The sequence below is a fragment of the Equus asinus genome, chromosome 12, assembly GCF_041296235.1.
Source record: "Equus asinus isolate D_3611 breed Donkey chromosome 12, EquAss-T2T_v2, whole genome shotgun sequence".
Taxonomy (NCBI): Eukaryota; Metazoa; Chordata; class Mammalia; order Perissodactyla; family Equidae; genus Equus; species Equus asinus.
In genome coordinates, this window is record NC_091801.1 from 76438869 (window position 1) to 76452637 (window position 13769).

Genomic DNA, 13769 nt, shown 5'->3' on the forward strand with positions numbered 1-13769 from the left:
GAGGAGAAAGGGCTTGCAAGTGTCTGCCTGCCTATATTTCAAATGTCTGTTCACGCCAGGGTCTTTACACACATCAGCTTATGCGATTAGCAGTCCAACTGCAAAGGAAGGAGTTACTAGATCTGCATTGTGCAGATGGGGAAACCGAGCCTCAGACAAGTCAAGCCATGGACCCGGCGTTCATGGCTAATGAGAATGACTGATACCCCTGTAGCACGCAGGTGCTGGGGACCACTGTAAACCATCGGCCCCTAGTAACCATAATCTTCACCACATCTTGAGGATGTAGGGTACTATTTTTACCACCCCTACTTTATAAATGAAAACAGCAAGGCAGAAAAAATATTAAGTCGTTTGCCCAAGATGGCCCAGCTAGCATGTGGCAGAGTTGGGATTCAAACCCGGGCGGTCCAGCTCCCAGGCTTGTCCCTCACCGACAGGTCTGGATGGCCCCCAAGCCCACATTCTGTCTCCTAAACCACCAAGGGCCTTCTGAATCCAGGGGGCTGCTCACAGGTTCTTTTCCGGGCTGTTGGCGGGGGGATGCGTGGAGCCCACACGCTCCCACTCTCTCTGCAGCTGGAGGAACCTGGCAGCCAGAGAGCGCACCTGGCCCTGGGCAGGTCTTGTGACTCTGAATCCAGTCTTACCGCAATCCTAGCCCACACTGCCTCTTCTGAAAGAGAAAAAGCGCGCATCTGATGATGTCACCTCCTCCCTGCCCCCACCCCAGCGGGGGGCGGGGGTGGCCGTGGGCTGCATTCTCTGAAGCAGTGATAATGGGTTTAATCATTAAGTGAGTAACTGTGGGAGGCTTCCTGTGGCTGATTATTAATAGAAGCTGGGGAAGGTGTGCATGTTCAGGGACAGGCCGTTTGGGACGGCAGGCTAGCTCGTTCGTTTGGTTTCTGGAGTCACCTGGATGATTCAAACTCTAGGCTGTCTCCCTTGACTCATTTCTGGCTGAGGGTCTGGCTTCTCACTTCTGGGACACCCCATTCCCAAGGCAAATTGCGGTCCCCCCCCCCCACTCCTTGCTCCTATTTACATCATCTGTTCCCAGGCTGGCTGTGGGAACCAAAGCTTCCAGTCAACGAGATGGGTTTAAACCCTAGGAGACCTTAGCCGAGTTGTCTAACCTCTTGGGGCCTCAGTTTCCTTGTCTTTGAAATGGGCATGGCAGCATCTAAGTCGCTGTGAGGACTGACAGAGATAGTCACATAGCTACCACCTTTAGGGTTAGTTACTCGGGGGGCTGCCACACTGGAAGCTGGTTGCCGCGGGCTTACCAACCTCTGTCCCTTTGCCCATGCTGTTCCTTTGCTGTGAATGTCTTTTCCGAGAGTCTCACCTTTTTCTCTGCGCGGGGAGTGACAGTTCTAGGAGGAAGTAGAACTTACTGCAATATTAAGCATGTGGGTCTTTTAGTTTTTTCACCAGGGCTTTAGGGGAGAAACCTGGCCACTGGGAGCCCTCTTGACCCAGCAGTGTTAGGGTTACTGAGCCCAAAGTAAGACACAAGTCTCACTGGCTTTCGTTTTGCTGAAGCCTGAAGCAAGAAGGATTGGTGCCGAGGACACCAGAGTGAAGGAGAGAAGCTTGCAGGTGAAAAGGGACCATCCCTCCGCCTGGGGTAGGGCAGGGTCCAGGGTGCTGTTAGCAGCAAGGACCCTTGACCCTATGCCTTGAGAAAGGGGAGGGGCCACAGTGTCCTCGACTGGCCCTCTCAGAGGGTCCTGGTGCCCAGGCAGCCCCTCTGCCCAGAAGGCAGCCTGGGTTACCCAATGCCTGGCTGTTCTGTAACACAGCCCTGGAAATTTCCCATGACATGAGTGTGGGGGAGCCAGGTGCCCCACTCAGGACGGAGGCTGAACTTCCCACAAAGCAGGCAAAATGGGAGCTGCAAGTCAGGTTTCACTTGATTTAAAGAAAGTAAAGAAATGGATGTTTGTGGCCTGAGCGCTCGACACAGCACACCTGCCATGGGGCCCCCACATCCCTGCACGAGGGGAGCACCGGTGTGTGAACCCCTCCCAGACAGAGGATGCCTTGAGGTCCAAAGTGTCAGGAGACAGAGTGGATGCAGGGCTGACGGGCGGCTCCCTCAGTGCTAGACCCACGCTATCTAATACACTAGCCGGTAGCCACACGTGGCTATTTTTAAATTAATTCCAATGAAATGAAGTGAAAAATTAGCGACATTTCAAGCGCTCACTAGCTCCACGTGGCCAGTGGCTACTGTACTCACCAGCACCTATTTCCATCATCCCGGAAAGTTCCCTTGGGCAGGGCTGGTCTAGACTAATTAGCACAGGACAATTCCCCTGGAGGCATTTGGGAAACAAACTTTCTCCACCCCGCCTGACAACACGTGAAGACCTACATCCATTTTCAGAGACAGCTTTAATGATTTCTGAGAGTTGGCATGGAGGAAGAGGCTTGGAAAAAGCACGGGGGGGACATTAAAATCTGTTTCTACCTCGCCCGCATAGGGATTTTGTGGCCACTGTGTTTTTCCAGGCTCATCTCTGGCTCCCTCCTTCTGAGGCCCTCCGGGGTGCCATCTGGGGTGAAGTCTCCATGGCCATGCTTCCCCACGGTTTTCCTGAAGAAGGTTTCCTGGGATGGCAACGTCACGTTGAAGCCTCAGTTTGTGGGCCTGTCTCTTCTCTTTGGGTGCTATCTCTTTGAGAAAAGTCCTCTGATCACCAGTGTGTCCCAGAGCCTGGCTGGCATACAGTAGATGCTTAATTTATGTTGATGGGCTGGATAGATGTGTTGCCAGATGGCAGGCTGGCTTGGGGTGGCTGACTGTGCTCTCCAACTAGCTGGGTTTAAAGCTCAACCTTTCCAGGAAGACTTTGCAGACCACAACCCCCAACTCTGGGCAGGATCATGAGTCTTTTAAGAGCCAGAGGGCTCTCTGTAGTGATCTAAAATCTCCCCATTGCCTCCTGGGTTTCCCAGAACTGGCTTTGGTGTTACAAGTAGCAGAACTGAGAGATCGGTTATGAGAAAATGAAAGGGGAGGGAAGCCGGGGTTGAGACAATAGATGAAAGAGGAGGAAGCCCGATGTGGGTGGCACATTGGGGGTGCACAGGCACCTCTGTCTGCCCAGCACAGACGCACTGCCCAAGCGGGTGCCCACTGCCCAAGCGGGTGCCCACTGTTCTCGCGGGCGGCCCAGCTGGGACCCGTGTCTCACCCGCTTCTCTGAGATCTCTGCCCTAACCACACTGGCCCGCGTGCTCAGTCACGTCCTCCTCGTTCGCCACGTTCCCCACGCACACTGCATCAGCCTCACAAGATGCAGGTAAGCCTCTGGCCCCGGCCCAAGTGTGTCTGGCGGACTCTCCCGCTGAGCGGTGATGACTATGAGCCTCGCAGCCCGTCCTCCCCCTGAATAAAGAAATCCCCCATTTTCACACCTGAGCACTCGCTTTGTCTTTAAGTATTTCCCATTAGATATTGGAGAGGTGTCCAGTGAAAACAAAATTTTATGGCTCTTTAGTCCTGCATCCTTCCAAGAAACATTTGAAACGGCATTCATTCATTCATTCATTCACTCATTTGTCCAACAATATTCCCCACCATGAGCAAAGTCTTCTATGATTCCACTGAAGGCTAGAGGTCTGGGAATGGATGAGGAGCCTCTGCCCTTGAGGTCTGGCGGGGCATGTGGACAGTAATAATTATTGTAATCACAGCTTACACTTAGTGAGTGCTAATTCTGCGCCAGGCGCTATTCTAAGGGCTTTCCATATTTGAAACCTCAGAACATTCTTATGAAAGAGATACTATTATAACCTCAATTTTATAGATGAGAAAAATGGGCACAGAGAGTTTAAATGAAAAAGTGTCACTCAGCTTGTATTACTTTGCTAGAGCCGCCATTACAAAGTAACACACACGGGGCAGCTGAAACAACAGAAAGATACTTTCTCAGTTCTGGAGCCTAAAAGTCCAAGAACAAGGCGTCCACAGGGTTGGTTTCTTCCGAGGCCTCTCTCCTGGGCTTGTCGATGGCCATCCGCTCCCTGAGTCTGTGTGGTCTTCCCTTCGTGCACGTCCATGTCCTAGTCTCCTCTTCGTATAAGGACACCAGTCGTGTTGGAGTAGGGCCCGCCCTAATGACGTTATTTTAACTTAATTACCTCTTTAAGGACCCTGTCTCCAAATACAGTCATGTTTTGAGGTCCTGGGGGTTAAGACGTCAACATACGACTTTTAGGGGGCACTGTGGCAGAGCCAGGATTTGAACCCAGGCTGGCGGCTCCAGAGTCCATGTACTTGAGCCATGGGCTGCATCTCACAGAGAACTGCCGCAGTGGATGATGGAGCCACAGAGATCCCCTAACCCGAGGTTGGAGGATTCCCAGAACAGACACCAGGAGGGGCTGAGACTGGCTGGCATCCTCCAAGCCACCGTGTCCCAGCTCTCCAAGCGCTGGGTACCCCACATCCCCTGGAGTTCTCAGGCTCCAAAAGGACCTCCTGACACGGCCAGGGAATTTCCCTTGCCTGTAGCAGAGCAGCAGTCATGTAAACAAAAGGAAAGATTCTCCTTTCCCCCAGGCACCTTGCTGGGCGCTCTGCCACAGGGCTCAACCAAGTCAAGCAACCATCCTGCAAGCTGGCGATTGTTATCTCCAAGGGGAGAAAATGGAAGCCAGGTTCTTTGGGAGCCAACCCTTCCCCTACATCTCAGAGACATCTTGTCCGAGAATATTCTAACCAGGGGGTCCATGTCAGTTACGGGATCCAATAATCCTGTGGACAAAAACACCACGGCTCAGAGAGGGGATGTGATGTATTGAATTCACAGAGCCCATTCAAATTGGAGCTAGGACACCCAACTGGGCTGTGAGCCTATGGCGGCAAGGACCACATCTGTCTTAGTTGCCCCGAACCCCTGGATGGAAACTAAAGTAAGCCTTTGAGCACAAAGTAAGCCTTTTGTACAGAAATGTTTGAAGAATGAATGAGTGAATGAACAGTGAATAAATTAATTCCCAGCCCAAGCCATTGTTTTAGCCCCAAATCACTCAAGAAAGAGTGGGTTCTATCCATTCTCCTCTTCACCTTCCATAATACAACACCAGATTTTAACACAAAACCAGCCAAAATAAATATATTTCCCAGTTTCTGGTGTATATGACTAGGTTTTGGGCAATACTAAGTTTTAAGTAGAAATAGTTGAAATCTAGGAAATATGCTTAAAGGGAGGGAGCATGCACAAATTAATTTACTTTCTCCTTAATGATGGCAAGAATAAAATGCAGTGGCTGGAGCTCCAGCAGCCATGGTGGACCATGAAGAGATCTTATGAATGAAATCTAACGCAGAATAACAAGACAGAAGGAACCTGGGTTATTGATACCATGGGGCACCATACCAGCCCTGGACAGCTCCTCTGGACAGGAGAGAGATGTAAACTTCTCTATTGCTTAAACTACTGTTATTTGGGCTTTTTTCCTATTACTTATAATTGGACATAATCTTAAACTAATACAAGTCTCTAAGGAAGAATCCCACTTAATAGAGAGGCCACGTGGAGAATTAGTCAAGAGCTCAGGCTGTAGATTTAGATGCACTTGCTAAAGGATCACCTTGTACATGTTACCTCACCTTCTAGAGCCTCGGTTTCCTCATCTGTAAAATGGGTTAGTAATAATGTCTATCCCATAAGGTTGGTGGACGGATTAACTGAGCTACATCAAATAAAGTACTTAGCACACAGCTCACTGAGAGGTGCAGGCAGTGGACTGCTCCAGTGAGATCCTGCCATGAGCATCCAGGCCTAGTGTGAGGACGGGGCTGGGATCAGCTTTTGTCAGATGATGGTGATGATGTCGATGCTTTCCTTTCTGGTACAGGCAACCATGAGTCAGCCTGGCCTTGACTGTGGGACAGCCCAGGGCTACTGGCTGAGCCGTCATCAAACAGGGCAGAGGGCTGCCAGGCAGGAGAAGGCACCTGAACTCGTTGACTTTCCGGCCTTTGCAGGCTTGGAGAATTCTCTGGAAAGGGAGATGGGCCTATGGGGAGCTGGGCTGAGTGATCCACCATACTGCTGCAGGAATAAGAAGAAGATGAGCTCTAACCGCAAAACCACGTGCCTCCAAATTAAACATTTTTACCACTCGGTGCCCCAAATATTGTCCACCCTTCAGGCTGCAGGAAGAAATAGCCATCTAACCCAGACGGGTTTAGTTTGGAGGGGTTTGTCCTGCCTCACATCTGTTATTTAAACAGGCAGGAAATTCATTCAATCAGCTTACGAGCTCTGAGACCTCAGGGAAGAAGCCATTTAAGCTCTGTGAGCCTTAATTTTGTTACCTGTACCATGCGGATAGTAATAGCAACCTCAAAAATCTGCTGAGAAGAAGAGATCATATACGCTTTCCTGGCAAACAGTAGGTACTTAATAAATATCCTCTGTTTCCTCCCTTCCCCCCAGGGCCACAACCTTGGGCCTCTAGAGGACTCGTGCCAAGTAAACTCGATACACAGAATTTATTTCAAGAGCACGAATGGAGAAGGAATGCATTTGCCTATGTGATCACCTGACCACAGGTGAGCCAGACAGGACGGAGCTTCTGCCCGAGGACAGCCCCTCCAGGTGCAGCAGGACCTTGCAGGAAAGCTCTGCCCCCTGCCCTGGTCCACATCACACCAAAGAGAAATGTTTTATTGTTAATTAAAAGTAACTTGGAAGCAGCAATCTATTTTAATGTCTTTTTTAATTAAATATTAAAATTATTTTATATTTTAACTTCTAATAGAATCTGAGAAATCAGAGATAGTAAGAGTGTTATGGGGCTTTGGAGACCTGTCTAGAATGGATAAATGGATATTACTGCTCCTGCATGGCAGTGGATGGGGAATAGCTGCTGGGAGCACACTGCATGGAGGAGAATTCTCTGTGTTATATCAACTGGTGATGTCTGCCCTTCATATCAGCTAGTGATGTCTGCCCTGGGCACAGAGCAGAAGTATGACCATACACACATAGTCAGAGTATTTGCTATCCCTGAGCTAGTCCCTTCCCATCATCTGGTTAAACCTAGTGAAGCTAGGTAACAGCTAGGTAGTAGCTCAAAGAACACCCCTTGGTGAAGGTCTCCTCCAGAGAGAACTGGCAGAGAAAGATATGTTGATATAGGAATCCCATGTTAAGTTACCCAGAACTGAGCACAGAAGACTAAGCACTTTACACACATTGTTTCTAATCTAAAAACATCGCATGTTAGGCACAGGCATACCCATTCTACAGATTAGGAAACTGAGTTTCCAAGAGCTTAAATGTCTTGCCAGGAGTTACTACTCAATTGTTAAGTGGCAGAGCTGGAATCTTCCATGCAGCCACACTGTGTTCTCATGAAGCAAGGGAGCGGACCATCCGACTAGACAATCACGGGAGGTTTCTTTCTCCTCTGCCCTTGCTGAGTTATCCAGGCAACCTCCTGGGCCTCCATTTGGTTTTGACCCTGGGACACGGCCTGGGCTCTCTCCACAGACAGCTGGGTGGTTCTTCCAGTGGTTGGGAAATGCCTGGTTGTCTCAGACAGGTCGGCTTACCCCAGGAGCACGTTCTTCACAGACTCACCTTTAGAAACCCGTTTCTCTGCGTGCAGAGGCAGGGCCAGATGCTGACTCAGGGCTGCCGGGATGGTCTGGAGTTGCTTATTCCAGCAGAACTGGCAGTGTTAAGACCTGAGTTCTCTCCACCAGCTCCTCGCCTGTGAGCCAAGCATGCGAGGGTCTTATGCAGGCTCGTCACGGGAGTACCAGAGCCTTCTCTCCCTCTCACTGGCACCCCTACTTCTTTCTCCTGCCTTTGTGCTAGTTTTGCAATGTTTCAGTATTAACTAAGCAACTTTGAATAGGCGATACATTCTAACAGCTTAAAAATTCAGCAACATAAAAAGGTAGACATGAAAATTTCTTCTTCGCACTCCTGTCCTCCATCCATCGAGTTCCCTACCCCCCACAATAACCACTCTCATTACCTTTGTGCATGATCTTCCTGAGTTTCCTATAGAAACACACACAGATGTGTGAACATATAAGCTTGTCACCCCACTGCTATTATGTGAAAGTTCCTACATTGTATACATCACCCCGCTCCTTGCTTATTTCAAAGCTTTCCTTATGACACATAAAGAATGGCCTTGTCCTTTTTTGACATTGCATATATTCCATTAAATGTGTTACTAGATGATTTGATTTGTCTTCACTTGATAGATATTAGGTACATTTCCAACTTTTTACTATAAACAATGCTGCAATAATATGTCACTTAGTAACTGAGCAAGTTTATTAGTTGGATGAATTCCCAGAAGTGGAATTGCTAGTTCAAAGGGTATATGCATTTATAACTTTGCTAGTATTGCCAAATTGCCCTCCATAAAGTTTGCACCAATTTCCTCTCTCGACAGCAAGGAACCAGTTTCCACCCAACCTCACCAACGGAATGTATTGTTAATATTTAAAACTTTTTTTTTTATCAATCTGCTAGGTGAAAAATGGTATCTCAGCATTATTTTAATTGTCTCTTATGTTGTGTCAAGCTATACATTTTTAAAATATTTTTTAAAGCCATTTTTGTGTTTTACTATGAACTTTCTATTCATACCTTTCGCTAGTTTGGGTTATTAGTCTTTTCCTTGCTTATTTCTGAGAGCTCTTTACTTACAGGCAGATTAAAGCCTTAGTCTATAACATGGGCTGCAAATATTTTGCCTAGTTTGTTTTTGTCTTTTGATTTTGCTAAGGGTTTTTATTTTGCTGTGTAGAAATTTAAAATTTTTTTATGTGGTAGCATTTATCAATTAATTATTTTATGAACATCAGATTTTGAACCATAGTTAAGCAGGCCTGCTTGCTCCATATTTTCTTCTGGTATTTTAATGGTTTAAAATTCTACATTTAAGTATTATATCCATTTTGAGTTTATTGCAGTGTATAAAGCAAGGTATATTCAGACTGATGCCCGGTTATCTAGCCATCCTTTATACTTTGTTCTTCCCCTGAAGATTTAAGATGCCACCTTTATCTTTCTTATATTCAGTTACAGAAAGCATTTGGTTCTATTTATCAACTTTCTCTCCTGTTCAATTGAACTGATTACTTGTATGTCGGTGCCACACTAACTTAATTAATAATAATTAAATTAAATTTTTAGTGAGCTTCATCACACATTTTAATATCTGATAGGACTGGACCTCTCTCTGTTCTTATTTTTACTTTTCAGATTTTTCCTTGTTTGTTTTCAGTGTGAACCTTAGAATCATCTGGTCCACTTATCAAACTAAAACAAATACTTGGTACCTTTATGGAGATCATGTTAAATTTAGAAACCAAGCTGGAGACTCCGGGCATCCTTTTGCTATTGAATCTTCTAACCAAGAACACATTGTATCTTTTCATTTGTTCAAGTCTATCTTTGTGCCTTTCAGTAGAGTTTTATAGTTTCCTCCATAAGAGGTCTCGCTTATTTCTTTTAAGATTTGTTCCTAGATATTTTATCTTTTTATTGCTATTGCCAGTGGGGTTTTTCTTCTTTCGTATCTAGTTTATGAATCAGGATCAGTTAGTCAGGAAAAAGAAATCCTGTGAAGTATTTCAGTCGGGGGGAATTGAATGCTATAGGAATTTGTTTCAGAATTACCGGAAGTGTGCAGAGCAAAAGAGAAGGAGCATTGACTTGAGATCAGGAAGCTGTTAACACGGGGGCTGGAGCTCGTGAGCGGGCCCTGCTTCTGCGCACCGGAGGCCCCGTGCTACCCGCGCTGGATCCACTCAGGGGTGCCCTGCAGGGGGTCCCCCGAGTGCTTAGCTGCCCCACCCATGCTGCCGCTGTAGCAGGACAGCATGGGCCAGAGCAGTGTGCTCTCCTGCCCTCCTAACACCAATCTCCTCCCGATGTCTTTTTTTTTTTGCTTAATTATTTTATTAAGGTCATACTGGTTTACAACATTGTGTAATTTCAGGTGTACCTTATTATGTATCAGTTTCCGCATAGACTGCATCGTGCTCACCCCCAATAGTCTAGTTTTTATCCATCACCGTACATATGTACCCCTCTACCCCTTTCACCTTCCTCCCTACCCCTTCCCCTCCGGTAACCACTAATCTGTTCTCTTTGTCCACGTGTTTGTTTAACTTCCACGTGTGTGTGAAATCATACTGCGTTTGTCTTTCTCTATCTGGCTTATTGGGGGGGGGGGGCGGCTAGCTTTTTGGCAGCTGTCTGTATTTATTCTCTGGCAATAAGAATATTTGGATTTTCATGATCTGCTGGGGTCAATCTTAGTAAATTTTCTAAAAATTTTTCATTTCACCAGGGTTTCAGAATATTTATTTAATTTTATTTTAATTATGGAAAATTTCAGATATACGTAAAGGGAGGAGAGAATAGTGTATTGAGCTCCTTGCACCCAGGACCCAACAACCGTCAATTCCTATTTGCTCCATATTCTCACCCCACTTCCCTCCGCCCACCCTCTGAGTCTGGATTATTTTGAAGCAAACCTTAGACCTCATATCATTTTATCTGTAGGTATTTCAATATATATCACTAAAGGATAGCAATTCTTTAATCATAACAGGGATCACATCAATATAAATCAACAATATTTAATATGATCAAATATCCTTATGTTTTTAGCGCCATGGGATCGATTCTGACTCCTAGGACCCTGTGGACAGCAGAGTGGACCCCTGCCCGGTGTTTTTGTGCCATCCTCTCACCTTCCAGCACGGTATCAGACATGCTCTGCTGCTGTTCATAGGGTTTTCATTGCCAATTTTTTTTGGAAGTGGGTGGCCAGATCATTCTTCCTCGTCTGTCTTGGTCTGGAAGCTCTGCTGAAACCTGTCCACCATGGGTGACCCTGCTGCTATTTGAAATCCCAGTGGCACAGCTTTCAGCATCACAGCAACACGCAGCCGCCACAGTCTGACAACTGACAGACAGTGGTGTGGTCCCCCGAAGGGGAACTGGGGCCGTGCTGGTGAGAGCGCTGAATCTTAACCACTAGAACCCCAGACCAAATATTTGGTCGATATTAAAATATACCAGTTTATTTGTTCAATTCAGAGTCCAAATAAGACGTAGACCGTTACAATTGCTGGATATGTATCTCAAGTCTCTTAATTTACAGGTTTTCCTCTAAGTCCCACCTCCTCCTCCATTTATCTTTCCTTGAAATTTATTTGCTAAATAAACTCGGTCACCTTCCTCATAGACTTCCTACCATCTGGATCTCACTGTATTCGACTCTGGGTGTCATTTAGCGTATTCTAATCTCCCCTGTATTTTCTGTATTGTTGATAGACCTAGAGTCTACACCAACCTCAGGTTCAAGGTTTTTTGTTTTGGCTAAGAATATTCTATAGACTGTCATGCATCTAATTTATTTTGAAAGTTGAGCAGTGTGATCTCTTATGTTTCATTTAATTTTCTCTCTTTCTGTGGTTCTTTCCTACTTATCATTTCCTATTTATTTAACATTTTTTCCTTTTTGTTTCTTGAAAGCAAGTTAGATGGTAGCTTATCTATTTTATTGTTTTTCAAATAAATACATTTTGGATTCACTTATTTTGATTTCTGCTTTTATCCTTAAAATTACTCTCCTCCCGTCATGTATTTTAATGTCCTTTTCCGAACTTTGTATCGCATGCTTAATTTATTTCTTTTAACTTTAATATAATTACTTAAGTCTGTGTGTTTTCCTCTGAGCACCATTCGTCTCTAACCACGTGCTGCTTTTATGATCATCGCTCTCGAGACATTCTGCAGTTCAGGCTTGTATTCCTTTTTGACCAAAGAGTTGTTTAGAAGGGAAGACTTTTCAGAGTTTCCAAGTGGAAGGGCCTTTATGTTTTCCTACTTTGTTATTAATTTCTAGTTTTATTGCATTTCGGTCAGAGAAGAGTTTTTATTGTTTTTCCATTTGGGAATTTGTTAGTTATACTTGTGGCCCAATGTGGTCAATTTTAGAAGATGTTTCAAAGACACTGAAAAAGAAGGTCTTCTCTGTTTTCAGGCTTCTGTATTTGAAACACGTCTCAAATATGGCTTATAAGTTATATTCTTCATTTTTCTCTGTCTCAGTTTTTGGATCTGTCGGTCCTGAGAGTTACTAAAAGAGAATTAAATTCTCCTAATAACAAGGCATTTTTGCCTCTTGCTCCTTTTAGCTTCTATAATTTGCACCTTATGAATGTTGCTACTATTATGTTTAGTCATCAGTATTTATAACTGTTTTATTTCATTAATTATACCCTTCAGCTTTACAAGTTTCCATCATTGTTCCTTTTAACACTTTGCCAGATTCCACTTTTTCCGATATTAGGACCATGAGCTTACTTTCCCTCCTTCGCTTTTGCTTGACAAACATTGCCCATCCTTGTATTTTCAATTTGTATGAATCACTTTGTTTTAGATGTGTCTTTGTAATACATTACAATTTTCCTTTGTACTAATTACATCTGAGAACATTTTTCTTTAATAGGCAAGTTAAACCTATTTATATGGATTGATATAACAAACAGCATTTAGTTTTATTTTGTTGTATGACTTTTTTATAGTGCTTTCTGCTTTGGTGTTTTGGTTTTCTTGGTGAGGCAGATTGTCCCTGAGCTAACATCCATGCTCATCTTCCTCTCTTTTGTATGTGGGATGCCTGCCACAGCATGGCTTGATGAGTAGTGTGTAGGTCCACACCCGGGATCCAAACCTGCGAACCCTGAGCCGCTGAAGTGGAGCTTGTGAACTTAATCACTATGCCACCAGGTTGGCCCCGTGTTTTCTGTTTTAATAGGTAAAATTTTTTCTTTCCTATTTTTTTTATTGAGTTAATGATAGGTTACAATTCTGTGAAATTTCAGTTGTACATTAATGTTTGTCATTCGCGTTGTAGGTGCACCACTTCACCCTTTGTGCCCACCCCCCACCCCACCTTTCCCCTGGTATCCAAAAAATGTGGAAGCCTTCATGAATTTGCGTGTCATCCTTGCACAGGGGCCATGCTCATCTTCTCTGTATCGTTCCAATTTTAGTATATATGCTGCCGAAGCAAGCACTTAATAGGTAAAATTTTAACACAGGGTCTGTTTGTTTTGATAAGTGCACATGTGTATGGGTAATTCTTAGAAAATTAAGAAAGTTAATATTTTTGTTATAATAATCATCTTTATAATGATTCTTTGGTCACCTATTTCTTTAGATAATTTTCTTTAGTTCAGCACCATAAGTAATAATAAAATTCACATGAGTCCTCTCCCTTTTCCCCATCAGATTTTCATTAAGAATATTATCTTCCCTAGCATTTACCCTTGAACTATTAAATATGCTTAGTACTCTGCTCTTTGATTTGCCAACTTTAAACAATCATTCTTAGACTCTATTGTTGCGATTACAGATGAAGTTATCCGCAAAATTGTCATCCTTCCCACCCCAATTTCTGTTAGTTGCATTTACGTTCTGCTCTGTTACCTTAGCACCACCTTTGTTTCCGTCTTCGTTCTCTAGTTAATTTGTTCAAGGCTCACAATCAATCTTTTGCCAAAGTCCCCATGATATTTCGGCTTTCTGAAATGAGGTCTGTCTTCTAGTAGCTCCTTCAAGAAGAACTCATGAGAACATTTCCCGAGTTCTTGCGTTCTCAGACCTCCGTTCAAAGATGACTGCCCCCATAGGGGAGGGAGGTGGGCCAGCGAAGTGGGACAGGACAGGGGATGCTCCGGTCCTCTGAGACTC

At 44.9% G+C, this 13769-nt stretch overlaps 1 non-coding gene across 1 annotated transcript; it reads right to left on the minus strand.

The window, feature by feature from the left end:
* Positions 1-12986: 12986 nt before the first annotated feature.
* On the minus strand, positions 12987-13093 carry LOC123275889 (U6 spliceosomal RNA). The gene has a single exon (XR_006512062.1). It is a non-coding gene; the product is annotated as a U6 spliceosomal RNA (small nuclear RNA).
* Between the last annotated feature and the right edge of the window lie 676 nt (positions 13094-13769).